This window comes from Triticum urartu, chromosome 4, assembly GCF_003073215.2.
Source record: "Triticum urartu cultivar G1812 chromosome 4, Tu2.1, whole genome shotgun sequence".
Taxonomy (NCBI): domain Eukaryota; kingdom Viridiplantae; phylum Streptophyta; class Magnoliopsida; order Poales; family Poaceae; genus Triticum; species Triticum urartu.
Window position 1 is genome coordinate 112,080,008 of NC_053025.1, and position 16,791 is coordinate 112,096,798.

Consider the following 16,791-nt stretch of genomic DNA (forward strand, 5'->3'; position numbering starts at 1 on the left):
CTAGCCGAATTAACGAGAACATAGGGCATAAATACAAGAGCCAGGCAACCTAGCTTGGCCAAAACTTAAGTCATATCGATGCATATAATGGTGAATAAAGGTACATCCGTAAGTATAACACATGTGTTGGGCGTGAGGCCCAGGTAAATAATTTAAGCTTCTATGAAAGAAGCCCCCAGGTATGAAGAGTGCGGCTAGTGCATCTGTGATGTATGAGTGAGGCACGAGGTGACCCTTGAAGGCCTAGAGAAATAAAAGAAAGAAAGGGAAACAAGACAGATGATGCATATGCGGAAAATGGACAAAGGGAGGGGACTAACATAAAGTCCGGTGCTAGGCGTAGAATCTTCGGAGCCTGGCTGTGTTCCATGGGTTTGGCTCGAGTCGACTAGTCGATGCATCCCGCAGTCGGTATGCTCTACCGGTCAGAACTTGGTCGATAATGAAGGGACCTTCACATTTGGGCTCGAGCTTGTTCTTTTTCTTATCCGGCAGCCATAGAACTAGTTCGCCAACGTTATAAGTTTTGGCCCATACTTCTCTGCTTTGGTATCTGTGAGCCTGTTGCTGGTAAAATGCGGAACGGGCTTTGGCTACGTCGCGCTCTTCCTTCAAGGTGTCCAGACTGTCCTGCCGATCGAGCTCAGCTTCTCTTTCTTCGTACATGCACACTCGAGGTGAGTCATGAATTATGTCACAAGGCAGGACTGCCTCTGCGCCGTACACCATAAAAAATGGTGTATATCCGGTACTATGATTCGGCGTGGTCCGCAGCCCCCAGAGTATGGAGTCGAGCTCCTCTACCCAGTGCGTGTCAGTCTCCGTTAAGGAGCGCAGTAATCTGGGTTTAATGCCGCTCATTATAAGACCATTTGCTCGTTCGACTTGACCGTTGGTTTGTGGGTGATAGACTGAAGCATAATCGAGCTTGATGCCCATTTTGCTGCACCAGAGTTTTACCTCGTCGGCCGTGAAGTTCATTCCGTTATCAGTGATGATGCTGTGGGGGACGCCGTCATGGTGTACAGCCGCAGATATGAAATCTATCACCAGTCCGGATTCGCCTGTTTTAACCGGTTTAGCCTCTATCCATTTGGTGAATTTATCCACCATGACCAATAAGTATTTTTTCTTGTGGGTTCCCCCTTTAAGGGGTCCAACCATGTCAAGACCCCAGACTGCGAAGGGCCATGTAATTGGGATTGTTTGGAGGGCGGTGCGTGGCATGTGGCTTTGATTTGCAAAGAGCTAGCAACCGGCGCAACGTTGGACCAAGTCCTGTGCATTTGCCCGGGCCGTTGGCCAATAGAATCATGTACGGAAGGCCTTGCTTACAAGAGCCCGGGCTGCGGCGTGATGACCGCCGAGTCCGGCGTGAATTTCTGCCAAAAGGTTCCGCCCTTCCTCTTCGGAGATGCACCTTTGAAGGACTCCAGTAGCGCTTTTTTTGTACAATTCTCCCTCATGGACCTGTAGGCCTTGGATCGCCGCACTATGTAGCGTGCCTCATTTTGGTCCTCCGGAAGTTCCTATCTAGTTAGGTAGGCCAGGAATGGTTCTGTCCATAAGGCAATAATGGCCATTATTTCGTGCGCTGATTGTGTTATTTCGGTGGCGGAGCCTCCGATTGTGTCAGAGAGTTCGGTATCGGGTATTTTGGTCGGGTCCGGACTGTTGTTACCGGTGTCCCCTTCCCATGCTACGGATGGCTTGAAAAGCCTTTCCAGAAATATGTTGGGAGGGACCATGTCACGTTTTGCGCCGATGCGGGCGAGGATATCCGCCGCCTGATTGTTTTCCCGGGCCACATGGTGAAATTCGAACCCCTCGAACCAAGCTGACATTTTTAGGACGGCATTGCGATAAGCTGCCATTTTTGGATCCTTGGCATCAAAATCTCCATTTATTTGGGATATCGCGAGGTTTGAATCCCCGCGCATCTCTAGGCGTTGAATGCCCATGGATACTGCCATCCGGAGACCATGTAGAAGGGCCTCATATTCGGCTGCGTTGTTGGAGTCCGTATACATTATCTGTAGTACGTATTGAACGGTGTCTCCTGTTGGGGACGTCAAAACGACGCCAGCCCCCAGCCCAACCAATATTTTGGAGTCGTCAAAGTGCATGATCCAGTTTGAATATGTGCCATACTCTTTAGGGAGTTCGGCTTCCGTCCATTCAGCGACGAAGTCAGCCAAAACTTGCGACTTAATAGCTCGCCGTGGCTTGTAAGTTATGTCGAACTGGAGGAGCTCAATGGCCCATTTCGCAATCCGGCCCGTTGCGTCGCGGTTGTTTATAATATCGTTAAGTGGTACTTCCGAGGCTACCGTTATCGAACACTCTTGAAAGTAGTGTCACAGCTTCCGGGATGCCATAAATACCGTGTACGCTATCTTTTGATAATGCGGGTACCGTGATTTGCATGGAGTAAGGACATTGGACACATAGTAAACCGGCTTTTGAAGGGGGAATTTGTGTCCGTCCACTTCTCGCTCGACGACGAGCACTGCGCTTACGACTTGATGAGTTGCCGCAATGTATAATAGCATTGGTTCGCCAGTGTTTGGCGCAGCCAGGACTGGGTTTGTTGCCAATATGGCTTTTATTTCGTTGATTCCGGCCGTGGCGGCATCCGTCCACTCAAAGTGTTCGGTGCGCCGGAGGAGGCGATAAAGGGGTAATGCCTTTTCGCCCAAGCGAGAGATAAAGCGGCTTAGAGCCGCCACACATCCAGTCAACTGTGACAATGCTCGGATTTTGGCCGGATTAGCTTCAATACCTCTACTGGAGACAATGAATCCCAGGAGCTTTCCGGCTGGTACGCCGAAAACGCATTTTTCCATATTGAGCTTGATGTCATATGTTCGGAGGTTGTCGGATGTGAGCCTCAAGTCGTCTACTAGAGTTTCGACGTGCTTGGTTTTAACGACCACGTCATCTACGTATGCCTCCACTGTTTTGCCAATCTGCTTTGCCAGACATGTCTGAATCATGCGCTGATATGTTGCGCCGGCATTTTTTAGCCCGAAGGGCATTGTGTTGAAGCAGAATAGGTCGTATGGTGTGATGAATGCCGTTGCGGCTTGGTCTGGTTCTGCCATCTTGATTTGATGGTAGCCGGAATATGGCAGAATGAATCGTGTCCTGCAGTAGCATCGATGATTTGATCGATGCGGGGGAGGGGGAAGGGATCCTTTGGGCAGGCCTTGTTAAGGTCCTCAAAATCGACGCATAAGCGCCAGGATTTGTCCTTCATTGGTACCATCACCAATTTGCTAGCCAGTCCGGATGTTTTATGTCTCTGATGAATCCGGCCTCCAATAGCTTGGCTAGTTGCTCTCCCATGGCTTGTCTTTTAGGTTTGGAGAAGCGTCGAAGAGCTTGCTTGACTGGATTGAATCCTCTTAGGATATTTAGGCTGTGCTCAGCCAGCCTGCGTGGGATTCCTGGCATGTCTGAAGGGTGCCAGGAAAAAATGTCCCAGTTCTTGCATAGGAACTCTCGCAGTGCGGCGTCGACATCAGGGTTTAATTGTGCCCCGATGGAAGCTGATTTTGTAGGGTCCGTTGGATGGACTTGGAATTTGACTATTTCGTCCGCCGGTTTAAAGGAGGTGGACTTGGATCTTTTATCGAGTATCACGTCGTCCCTGTTCACCGTGGAGCGCAGCGCAGTTAGTTCCTCGGCCGCTAGGGCTTCGGATAGTGCCTCAAGGGCCAGTGCAGCTGTCTTATTTTCGGCGCAGAGTGCTATGTCCGGATCACTAGCAAGAGTGATGATTCCGTTGGGCCCAGGCATTTTGAGCTTCAAGTACCCGTAATGGGGTATGGCTTGGAAGATTGTAAACGCCTCCCGCCCTAATAGAGCGTGGTATCCGCTGCTGAACGGGGCCACTTGGAATGTAATTTCTTCGGACCTGTAATTATCCGGCGCGCCGAATACCACGTCTAGTGTGATTTTTCCAGCACAACGTGCTTCCCGACTGGGGATGATTCCTCTAAAGGTTGTGCTACTTTGCTCAATGCGGCTCCAGTCTATTTCCATCTTTTGAAGAGTTTCCTCATAGATGAGGTTTAATCCGCTGCCGCCGTCCATGAGTACCTTGGTGAGTCGAAAGCCGTCCACGATTGGACTGAGGACCAGTGCGGCTGGTGCTCGGGCTGTTCGGAATTTAGGTTCGTCACTGGCATTAAAGGTAATAGCCGTGTCACTCCAAGGATTTATTTCTGCTATGTGGCAGATTTCGGCCATGCTGCGGAGTGTTCGCTTGCGTCTATTATTTGACGCGAAGGTCTCAAAGACCGTTAACACCGTATTGTTGTCCACGGGATGGTGCTCTGTGGTCTTTGGGAGGAGTAGATCCTCACCACTTTTGGCCACCTGCCGGAGTATCCAACATGCTCTAAGGCTGTGCGTTGGTATCGCATCCGCTGTACTATGAATTTTGCAGGGTCCCTTGAGCCATCCCTCCAGTACGGTTCCTTGCCCCGTAGAGGGCTTTTGCTTTTTGGTAGTTAACCCAGGTGTATTGTGATAATGCACCCTTTTATTTCGGAGTGGGTTTGTATTCAGGGCCGGATTATCCCAAAATTTTATTTCGGTTTTCCAGGCGCTTTCCATTGCACAGTACTTTCGTACTATGGACACCAAGTCGGCGAAGCGTGTAATTTCGCGATGACTTATGGCGTTGAGGATTCCCTTGTCCGTGCAATTATTGTAGAAGAATGAAATTGTGTCTTCCTCGCGGCAGTCCTTTATCCTGTTCATGACTAGGAGGAATCTGGCCCAGTAATGGTGTACTGTTTCTTCGGGCTCTTGCCTAATTTGGGATAGATCGCGTATGTTTGGGTGGGTGGGTGGAATTGAATCCGAATCCTCACCCAATCTGAGACTCAGGGGCCAAGGAGTTTCCGAACTTGGAAGTTTGGATTCTTGGATGTTTTCCGATAAATCTAGCCCGCTGCCTGATTCTAGGTTCAGGCCTTGAGTGACGTCCTCCCCTCCGCGGGTATCCGTCTTGGAGGGATCGGGAATCCGGACATAGCTAGTCCTTAAGATAGATGAAGGGTTGCCGCATTGTTCCTCCACCACCGCAACGTGATGGGTGACCTGGGGAGAGTTGATCTCTCTCAGATCGGGTTTAGGCCCAATCTGATCGTAGTCTGTAGCGACTCCCAGGGCGGCGATGCGATCCAAGAGCTTGTTCAGGGAAGAGAGCTCCATTGGATCTAAATTCTTGGCAAGTTCTGAGTTGACGTGAAGATTGCTTTCGATGACCCGAGAAGTCATCGTCGGCGCAGCGGCCGAACAAGCGGTCATAAGAAAACCACCTAGCCGGAGAGTTTGGCCGATAGCCAAAGCTCCCTCAGCGATAGTGCCGTCTTTAAAGACGGGATGAGACATCCTTCCTGGTGGCGACGGCACAGCGGAACTCTCAATGAAAGCACCAATGTCGGTGTCAAAACCGGCGGATCTCGGGTAGGGGGTCCCGAACTGTGCATCTAGGCTGGATGGTAACAGGAGGCAGGGGACATGATGTTTTACCCAGGTTCGGGCCCTCTTGATGGAGGTAAAACCCTATGTCCTGCTTGATTAATATTGATGATGTGGGTAGTACAAGAGTAGATCTACCACGAGATCCGAGAGGCTAAACCCTAGAAGCTAGCCTATGGTATGATTGTATGTTATGGTTGTTGGCCTACGGACTAAAAACCCTTCAGTTTATATAGACACCGGAGAGGGTTAGGGTTACACAAGGTCGGTTACAAAGGAGGATATATCCATATCCGTATTGCCTAGCTTGCCTTCCACGCCAAGTAGAGTCCCATCCGGACACGAGACGAAGTCTTCAATCTTGTATCTTCATAGTCTAACAGTTCGGCCAATGGAGATAGTCCGGCTGTCCGGAGACCCCCTAATCCAGGACTCCCTCAGAGGGAGACATCAAGAAACTGAGGAGAGCCGGATACCTGCCCGACGACATCGCGCACTGGCTCCCAGATGAGGGGCAGCTCATCCCCACCCCCAGGCCCCATGAGAGGGTAGTATTCCTCACCCATTTCCTCCGCGGACTGGGGTTCCCTTTCCATCCCTTCGTCCGGGGGCTCATGTTTTATTACGGCCTGGATTTCCACGATCTGGCCCTGAACTTCATCCTCAACATCTCGGCATTTATCATCGTGTGCGAGGCCTTCCTCCGCATCAAGCCCCACTTCGGCTTATGGCTGAAGATCTTCAATGTTAAGCCGAAGGTGGTGGGCGGCCGCTAGGCGGAGTGCGGAGGTGCCATGGTGGGAAAGATGCCCAACATAACATGGCTCGAGGGCTCCTTTGTGGAAACCATAAAGGGGTGGCAATCGGGGTGGTTCTATATCACCGAGCCGCGCGACCCTGCATGGGTAGCGGCCCCCGAGTTCCGATCTGGCTTCCCCACGCGGCTCACCTCCTGGAAAGAGAAGGGCTTGTCCTGGGGTAGTTCGAAAGAGCTGACCGGACTCCAAACATGTATTCAAAACATGGTGGACAAGAAGCTCAAGCTTGTCAACATAGTCCAAGTTATGCTCATCCGCCGGATACTCCCGTGCCAACAACAGGAGTTCAACTTGTGGGACTTCAATCCAGTGCAACACCGAACTGTGAACAGGCTCTTCAACACAACTCATGAAGACGCCTGGAGGGTGCTGTTCAAAAGTGCCGAGGTCCCCCCCCTATTACTGAGGATCGCGGATTCAGCGCGAAGCGCCAAGCCAGTGCGGTAAGCTGTTTTACCTTTCACGGGATAATTATTTTTTATATAGTTTGACTCTATGTGGGATCTAAACTCCCGTACCTTTGACGGGACTGGGAGAAGATGGCCGGACAGATCGACTATCCGGCTCCTTCGCCCGAAGGCCCCGCAGACGCTCTTCTGGCGAAGATGTTGACTCCGGCCCCTTATAAGGTGCCGGAGAAGACCAAGAAGGCCAAGGGAACCCGAAAGAGTTCCCGGCGCTAGGCGTCGTCACTCAACGTCCGATGACTCTACGGCGCTCTCTTCCCCCGAAGACGAGGAAGAAGAAGAAGAAGAAGAAGAAGATGCTCCCCCACCGACTGGGGGAGACAAGAAAAGGAAGGCCGCCCAACCAGGGAGGCCGGAGGGTCCAAGAAGGGAAGGACTCTCCTTCCGGACAGTTCCACCGCCGCCGACGAAGGCGAAGGCGAGTGGTTGCCCAGGGTCAAGCCCCCGGGGAGATCGTATGTATTCGGATACCAGAGTAACTCCTAGGATTACTTTGTCGCATTGCTTTCCCTAATGCCGAACGCAATTATGCAGGCTGCCACGAGCCAGTATCGATGTATCATCAGACGGCTCCTTGGGCTTGTCGGACATGGATAGCGATCCAATCCCGACCGCCACCTCCCCTCATCCTGCCGACGACGCCGAGGTGTTGTCTCAAGAGGCACCGGATCGAGGGGAGACAGTCCTGGAGGCGCCTCAAGGCGACTGAGGGAGTCCTGGATTAGGGGGTGTTCGGGTAGCCGGACTATACCTTCAGCCGGACTCCTGGACTATGAAGATACAAGATTGAAGACTTCGTCCCGTGTCCAGATGGGACTTTCCTTGGCGTGGAAGGCAAGCTTGGCGATGCGGATATTCAAGATCTCCTACCATTGTAACTGACTCTGTGTAATCCTAACCCTATCCGGTGTCTATATAAACCGGAGGGTTGTAGTCCGTAGGCAATCAACTCCATATACAACAATCATACCATAGGCTAGCTTCTAGGGTTTAGCCTCCTTGATCTTGTGGTAGATCTACTCTTGTAGTACCCATATCATCAATATTAATCAAGCAGGACGTAGGGTTTTACCTCCATCGAGAGGGCCCGAACCTGGGTAAAACATCGTGTTCCCTGCCTCCTGTTACCATCCGGCCTAGACGCACAGTTCGGGACCCACTACCCGAGATCCGTCGGTTTTGACACCGACATTGGTGCTTTCATTGAGAGTTCCTCTGTGTCGTCGCCTTTAGGCCCGATGGCTCCTTTGATCATCAACAACGATGCGGTCCAGGCTGAGACTTTTCTCCCCGGACAGATCTTCGTCTTCGGCGGCTTCGCTCTGCGGGCCAATTCGCTCGGCCACCTGGAGCAGATCAAAAGCTACGCCCCTGGCCATCAAGTCAGGTTTGGAAGCTTAAACTACACGGCTGACATCCATGGAGACTTGATCTTCGACGGACTCGAGCCATGGCCAAGCGCGCCGCACTATCTCGAGAGGCATGATCTAGCTCTGCCCCCGGACAATGTCCTGGAGGCCGCACACGCATCGGTTCCGACCCCTAACTCGGAGCCTATTGCGCCAATCGAGGATGAGCGGTTGGACGTCACCTCGGGGGCTGCGATCCCAAAAGCGATCGAGCCGAACGCTAGCCCCGCACTCTGCACGACCCGTGACTCCGAGGATCCGGACTCCTCCCCGGACTCCGAACCCCCCGCGCCCCTGCCAATCGAATCCGATTGGGCACCGATAATGGAGTTCACCGCCGCAGACATCTTTCAGCACTCGCCTTTTGGCGACATCCTGAATTCTCTTAAGTCTCTCTCTTTATCAGGAGAGCCCTGGCCGGACTACAGTCAGCGAAGGTGGGATACGAACGATGAGGAAATTCAAAGCCCACCCACCACCCACTTTGTAGCCACTGTCGACGATCTAACCGACATGCTTGACTTCAGCTCCGAAGACATCGACGGCATGGACGACGATGTAGGAGACGAATAGGAACAAGCACCTGTAGGGCGCTGGAAGGCCACCTCATCATATGACATATATATGGTGGATACTCCAAAAGATGGAGATGGTGATGGAACAGTGGAGGATGATGCCCCCAAGAAACAGCCAAAGCGTCGGCGTCAGCGGCGCCGCTCTAAATCCCGCCAAAGCAAAAACGGTGATTTCGGCACAGGAGATAATACTACCCCGGATAGCGCTGAAGAACACCCACCTCAGCAAGATTCGGCACAGGAAGATGGAGAAGCCAGCCCTCATGAGAGAGCAGCAGACCGAGAGGTTGAGGATGATAACTATACGCCTCCCTCCGAAGACGAGGCAAGCCTCGATGACGACGAATTCGTAATACCATCAGACCCCGCCGAACAAGAGCGTTTTAAACGCAGGCTTTTAGCCACGGCAAGCAGCCTCAAGAAAAAGCAGCAACAGCTTAGAGCTGCCCAAGATTTGCTAGCTGACAGATGGACTGAAGTCCTTGTGGCCAAAGAGTATGAACTCGAACGCCCCTCCAAGAGTTACCCGAAGCACAGGCCGCTACCCCGATCAGAGGAGGAAGCACCTACATCAGCAGCGCATGACATGGCAGACCAGCCACCTCACGACCGCGACAGAGAGGCCTCTCGGCCCTCCACCCAAGCCATGCCCCGACACCGCTCAACTAAGGCACTGGAAAATGCGCCCGACCTGTGAGACATACTGGAGGATAAGGCAAGACAAACAAGATCGATCTACGGATCGCGCAGGCGCCCTAGGGCATGTGACAATGATCTTCACTCCGGATACAACAAATCCGGCCGGGCCGAACGCAACAGACATAGCTCTTCCGAGCTGCGTCGTGATATAGCCCAGTACAGAGGCGCCGCACACCCTCTATGCTTCACAAATGAAGTAGTGGATCATAAAATCCAGGAGGGTTTCAAACCCGTAAACATTGAATCATACGATGGCACAACAGATCTGGCGGTATGGATCGAGGATTATCTCCTTCACATCCACATGGCACGCGGCGATGATCTACACGCCATCAAATACCTCCCGCTCAAACTTAAAGGACCGGCCCGGCATTGGCTTAACACCTTGCCAGCAGACTCAATCGGTTCTTGGGAGGACCTGGAAGCCGCATTCCTCGACAACTTCCAAGGCACTTACGTGTGACCGCCGGATGTCGATGACTTAAGCCACATAATTCAGCAGCCAGAGGAATCGGCCAGACAATTCTGGACACGGTTCCTAACAAAGAAAAACCAGATAGTCGACTGTCCGGACGCAGAGGCCCTAGCAGCCTTCAAGCATAACATCCGCGACGAGGGGCTTGCCCGGCACCTGGGACAGGAAAAGCCGAAGTCCATGGCAGCCCTCACGACACTCATGACCCGCTTTTGCGCGGGAGAAGACAGCTGGCTAGCTTGCAGTAACAACTTATCAAAGAACCCTGGTAATTCGGATACCAAGGACAAAAGTGGCAGGACACGTCGGAATAAGCAAAAACGCCGCGTTAACAGCGACAGCAATGAAGACACGGCAGTCAATGCCGGATTCAAAGGCTATAAATCCGGTCAGTGGAAAAAGGCATTCAAAAAGAATACTCAGGGCCCGTCCAGTTTGGACCGAATACTCGATCGCTTGTGCCAGATACATGGCACCCCCGAAAGGCCAGCCAATCACACTAATAGGGATTGTTGGGTGTTCAAGCAGGCAGGCAAGTTAAGGGCCGAAAACAGAGACAAGGGGCTGCACAGCGACGACGAGGAGCCCAAGCCGCCGAACAACAATGGACAGAAGGGCTTTCCCCCACAAGTGCGGACAGTGAACATGATATACGCAACCCACATTCCCAAGCGGGAGCGGAAGCGTGCGCTACGGGACGTATACGCGATGGAGCCAGTCGCCCCAAAGTTCAACTCATGGTCCTCCTGCCCAATCACTTTTGATCAAAGGGACCATCCCACTAGCATCCGTCATGGCGGCTTCGCCGCATTGGTTCTCGACCCAATCATCGACGGATTTCATCTCACAAGAGTCCTCATGGATGGCGGCAGTAGCCTGAACCTGCTTTATCAGGATACAGTGCGGAAAATGGGCAGAGATCCCTCAAGGATTAAGCCCACAAGAACGACCTTTAAAGGCGTTATACCAGGTGTAGAAGCCAACTGTACAGGCTCAGTAACACTTGACGTGGTCTTCGGATCCCTGGACAACTTCCGAAGCGAAGAGTTAATCTTCGATATAGTCTCGTTTCGCAGTGGCTATCACGCCCTGCTCGGACGAACCGCATTCGCAAAGTTCAATGCAGTGCCGCACTACGCATATCTCAAGATCAAGATGCCAGGCCCTCGAGGAGTAATTACGGTCAACGGAAACACCGAACGCTCCCTCCGTACGGAGGAGCATACGGCGGCTCTCGCAGCGGAGGTACAAAGTAACCTTCTCAGGCAATTCTCCAGTCTGGCCATTAAAAAGCCAGACACTGCCAAGCGCGCCCGGAGTAACCCACAGCAGGACCGCCTGGCACACTCTGAGCAAGCGTAGCAATGCGGCCCCAACCCCAGCTTTCGCGACATAGCGAAACCAGTACCACGCGTACATAACTACGCCCTTGAAATACCATGGGCATAGGGGAAGGGGCACAATAACGGCACACCCAAAATACGGCTTAAAACATACTAGGGGCTGCCGGATTCTTTTTTTAATTTTTTCTTACTTTCAGGACTCCATACTTCGGACGACCTGTTCGGCAATTCGACTGCCGCACAAACAATGCAAGATCCAGGGAGGCAGACAAGCCATGCCGCATTATGGAACTCCCAGGTGGTCTCTATTACGAGCGGTATACCTGTTTTAAATACAATTCCGCGGCCTGCCCCTGGTCAGGACATACTGAATAGTCCAATATCTTTTGCTTACTGCACTATTTGTATCGTTCGGCTTTGATAAATAGCCTCTCTATAAACAATGCTTAGCTTTTTGTCTATTTTTTGCATTATCCTCATTTCACATATATGTTTATTAAATGACATGATTGCACCCGTACACCATGGTATGGCAAACACGCCAGGGGCTTCAGTACCCCTCATAATGGTGTGAGAAGTCTGTACACTTTCACAAGTGCGGCACCCCGAACTTATAGCACTATATGCATCGGCTCTAAATCATGATTTGGGTCAATAGTTGGGTTTGCCCGGCTCCTATGTTTTGGTGCCTTACGTTCCACTCTATCGGCTAAGGTAGCACTAGGAGAACCACTGCGATTGTGCCCCGGTTCAGCTGGGTTAAGCACCTCAGTGGAGAAAGCTAAAAATGACTATCATGATGAGGCAAGAGACCGGTCGCTGTTCGAGAGGTTTTTCGAGTCCCTAAAGACTTATGCCGCTTCAAGCGAGGAGCTGGCTTTGTCCGGCCAAGGCGTGGATAGCGCCCCGAACTCGGTCTTCCGAACTAGGGGCTTCGCCGAAATTTAAAATTATAGAGTTCTATGGCTAAGTGAGAGTGTTCAAGCATTATAGTCCGATTGCCTGGTTCGTTGTGCTGAGCGCCTCCCTCGAAGGACCCAACTATGGGAAAAAGAGCGCTCAGGTTTATCCTGAACACCCCAGCACTAGTGGCATGGGGGCAGAAGCCGACGACTGGCCATCTCTCAATTTTTTGATAAACGGCCGCACAGAAAGTAATATTTTAAATTCAATAAGCATTGCTTAGCGCATATGAACAAGTTTTCAGCGCACGGGATAAACACGAGCGAGTTCATTCAAAAATCACATCCTTGGTACATTCATCCGCCACAAGGCGGGCACCTGCAAGAACATCCTTGTAGTAGTTCTCGGGCTTGCGATGCTCCTTCCCCGGCGGCGGCCCATCCTTCACAAGCTTCTCACCGTCCAGCTTACCCTAGTGCACCTTTGCACGGGCAAGGGCCCGACGGGCACCTTCGATGCAGACGGAGCACTTGATGACCTCGAGCCTCGGACAGGCCTCCACCAGCCGCCGCACCAGCCCGAAATAGCTCCCAGGCAGGGCCTCTCCGGGCCACAGCCGAACTATGAAGCCCTTCATGGCCTGTTCGGCCGCCTTGTGGAGCTCGACCAGCTGTTTCAGCTGGTCGCTCAAAGGCACAGGGTGTCCGGCCTCAGAATACTAAGACCAGAACACCTTCTCCGTCGAGCTGCCCTCTTCAGCTCGATAGAATGCGGCGGCATCGGATACGTTGTGGGGAAGATCTGCGAATGCCCCTGGAGAGCTCCGGATTCGGGTAAGTAACAAGTAGTTTACTTTTATATTTCTGCTTTGCATGAAGAATGCCTTACCCGCTGCTATCTTCCTCATCTCCTCCAACTCTTGGAGGGCCTTTTGGGCTTCGGCCTTGGCAGACTTGGCAGTCTCAAGGGCCGTCGCGAGCTCGGATGCTTGCGCCTTTGACTCAAGCTCCAAACTCTCATGTTTTTTCATGAGAGCCTGAAGCTCTTGCTGCACCTCGCTGACCTGAGCCCCAAGTCTGTCTCGCTCGGTGCGCTCCGCGGCCGTTTTCTTTTCGGCCTCAGACAGCGCCTGCTTAAGGGTCGCCACCTCAGTCGTGGCCCCTACAATAAGCAGTACAATCCTGTTACTCTTTTTCCAATCAAGCCTTTTTATAGGCACTTTTTCTGTAAGGTATTTCTTACCTTCTTTCTCCTCGAGCTGCCGCTTGGCAAGGACGAGCTCTTGCTCGGTCCGCTCGAGGTCTTGCTTCAGGACACCCACTTCCGCAGTCAGTGCGGCGGTGGATAGCAGCGAAGCCTGCATACGCATATTGACTCTTTTTGTTAGACTCCTGCGAAATTTAATAGATCCTCTATTCGGCTTTTCTTTCCGAACGCCAAACAAAGCATCAGGGCTACTATCTATGCGGTAATATTTTTACATATTTTTACTTACCTCGAAGCCTGTTAGAAGGCTAGCGCAAGCTTCAGTCAGTCCGCTCTTGGCAGACTGAACCTTCTGGATCACCGTACTCATAATAGTACGGTGCCCCTTGTCGATTGAGGCGCCATCAAGCACCTCCAGCAGATTGTCTGGCACCTCCGGTTGGACGGAGGCCGCCGGCTCAGAAGGCTTGCTCCTCTTGGAAGGACTTCGCCTACCACGGTCCGGAACTGTAGAAGATTCCGGCGCGGTGTCCGGCACAAAGCCGGACTTGGAGCCCTGGGGAGCCTTATCCCCTTCACTCCTGGAGTCCGGGAGGTTGCCTTGCGGCTCCTTCGGGACCACCTCCTCCTGCCCCGGAGCTTGTCGCGACGCCACTTCGGCGTCGTCTGCAGTGCGGGGGGAGACAGCGGGCGGAACTGAGTTCACGTCCGATGAGTCCAGGGAGCCGCCCGACGATTCGTTGAATTCGGCCTGGGGCGGGCTGCATAATTACGTTCGACATTAAGGACAGCTATGCAACAAAGGAACATCATGAGTTACTCTGATGTCCGAACTTACGATTTCGCCGGATGCTTGGCCCTGTTTGGCCACTCCTCTTCGCCCTCTTCGGCGTCGGGGGAGTAGTCCGGCGGAGGGGTCTTCCTTTTCCTAGACCCCTCAGCCTCCCCCGTTGGGGCGGCCTTCCTCTTCTCTCCTCCCTCCACTGGGGGGGAGAGTTTTCTTCTTCCTCCTCCTCGTTTTCACGGGAAGAGGGCGTCTCAGACTCGTCGGATGACGAGTCCGACACCACCACATTACGGGCACTCCTTCGAGTCCCCGTGGTCTTCTTCTTCTTGGCCTTCTTCTCCGGCACCACATAAGGCGCCGGAACCAGCAGCTTCACTAGTAGAGCTGGGGCTGGGTCTTCGGGCAGCGGAGCCAGACAGTTAATCGGTCCGGATATCGCCCGCCAAGCCTGTCAAAGGTAAGGGAGTTTAGATCCCGCATAGAGTCAAACTATGAAGAAAGCTTAACATCCTGTAAAAGGTGAAGATAGCTTACCTCGCTAGCGTGACGCTGCGAGCTGTATCCGCGGTCCTCGGAAGCGGATGCGGGAGCCTCGGCGCCCTTGAATAGCACCTTCCAGGCATCTTCGTATGTTGTGTCGAAGAGCCTGCTAAGGGTTTGGTGCTGCACCGGGTCAAACTCCCACAGATTAAAATCCCGTTGTTGGCATGGGAGGATCCGGCGAACGAGCATAACCTGGATTACATTAACAAGCCGGATTGGCTTGTTCACCAGGGACTAGATGCATGTTTGCAATCCGGTCACCTCTTTTTCGTCACCCCACGACAGGCCCGTCTCTTTCCAGGACATAAGCCGCGTGGGGGGTCCGGATCGGAACTCGGGGGCTGCGGTCCATTTCGGATCGCGTGGCTCGGTGATGTAAAACCACCCGGATTGCCACCCCTTTAGGGTCTCCACAAAAGAGCCCTCGAACCATAGGACGTTGGCCATCTTGCCCGCCATGGCGCCTCCGCACTCCGCTTGGCTGCCGCGCACCACCTTGGGCTTGACGTTGAAGGTCTTGAGCCAGAGACCGAAATGAGGGCGGACGCGGAGGAAAGCCTCGCACACGACGATAAACGCCGAGATGTAGAGGATGAAGTTCGGGGCCAGATCGTGGAAATCCAGGCCATAGTAGAACATGAGCCCCCGGACAAATGGGTGGAGTGGAAAACCCAGTCCGCGGAGGAAGTGGGGAAGAAATACTACCCTCTCATGGGGCCTTGGGGTGGGGAGAAGCTGCCCCTTTTCGGGAAGCCGGTGCGCGATGTCCTTAGACAGGTATCCGGCCTTCCTTAGCTTCTTGACTTGGCCCTCCGTAGCGGAGGAGACCATCCACTTGCCTCCCGCTCCGGACATTGCTGGAGAAGGTTGAGGTGGGAAGTGCGGGCTTGGGCGCTGGAGCTCGAGTGCGCAGGAGATGGATAGGCAAAGGAGGAAGAAGGCGTAGGTAAAAAGGTGGATCCTTATCCCCTTATATGGGCGGATGCGGTTGTGCGTCCCCACCAGCCTAGTAAAACTCGCTTGCCTCCCAAGCGCCGTGATAAATGGCGCGGTTGGGTTACCCACGTCCGTATTGATGAGAATCCCGTAAAGGGGGTACACGATCTCTGCTTTGACAAGACGTGCCAAGGAAACCGCCTCGCAAAACATGCTGAGGTGGAAAAGTAAAAACGATTCGAGTGAAGGACTTGGCTGTAGTGTGATGACGCACTGCGGAATACGTCAGCAGCTTTGATTTGTGTTAATATTATACTCTCTATGGCGATATGTGGAAGCTTATTTTGCAGAGCCGGACACTACTCTTGGTGTTTACAATCTTCTATGAAGGACTTGGAGGAGGAACCCGCCTTGCAATGCCGAAGATAATTTGCGCGCCGGACTCCTCGTCATTGAAGCCTGGTTCAGGGGCTACTGAGGGAGTCCTGGATTAGGGGGTGTTCGGGTAGCCGGACTATACCTTCAGCCGGACTCCTGGACTATGAAGATACAAGATTGAAGACTTCGTCCCGTGTCCGGATGGGACTTTCCTTGGCGTGGAAGGCAAGCTTGGCAATGCGGATATTCAAGATCTCCTACCATTGTAACCGACTCTGTGTAACCCTAACCCTATCCGGTGTCTATATAAACTGGAGGGTTGTAGTCCGTAGGCAATCAACTCCATATACAACAATCATACCATAGGCTAGCTTCTAGGGTTTAGCCTCCTTGATCTCGTGGTAGATCTACTCTTGTACTACCCATATCATCAATATTAATCAAGCAGGACGTAGGGTTTTACCTCCATCGAGAGGGCCCGAACCTGGGTAAAACATCGTGTACCCTGCCTCCTGTTACCATCCGGCCTAGACGCACAGTTCGGGACCCACTACCCGAGATCCGCCAGTTTTGACACCGACAGCGACCTTCCGGACTCCGGGAGCCGTGGGGACGGGGTCCCCGAGAGCTTCGAGTTCGGCCCTCAGCCGAACACCGTGCCGGACCCTCCAGCGGTTCCGGGCTCGGGCAGGCGGCCTCCTTCTAAGAGGGGCAAGACGCATTTGCCGGTGACCTTTGTCCATCCAGAGGCACCGA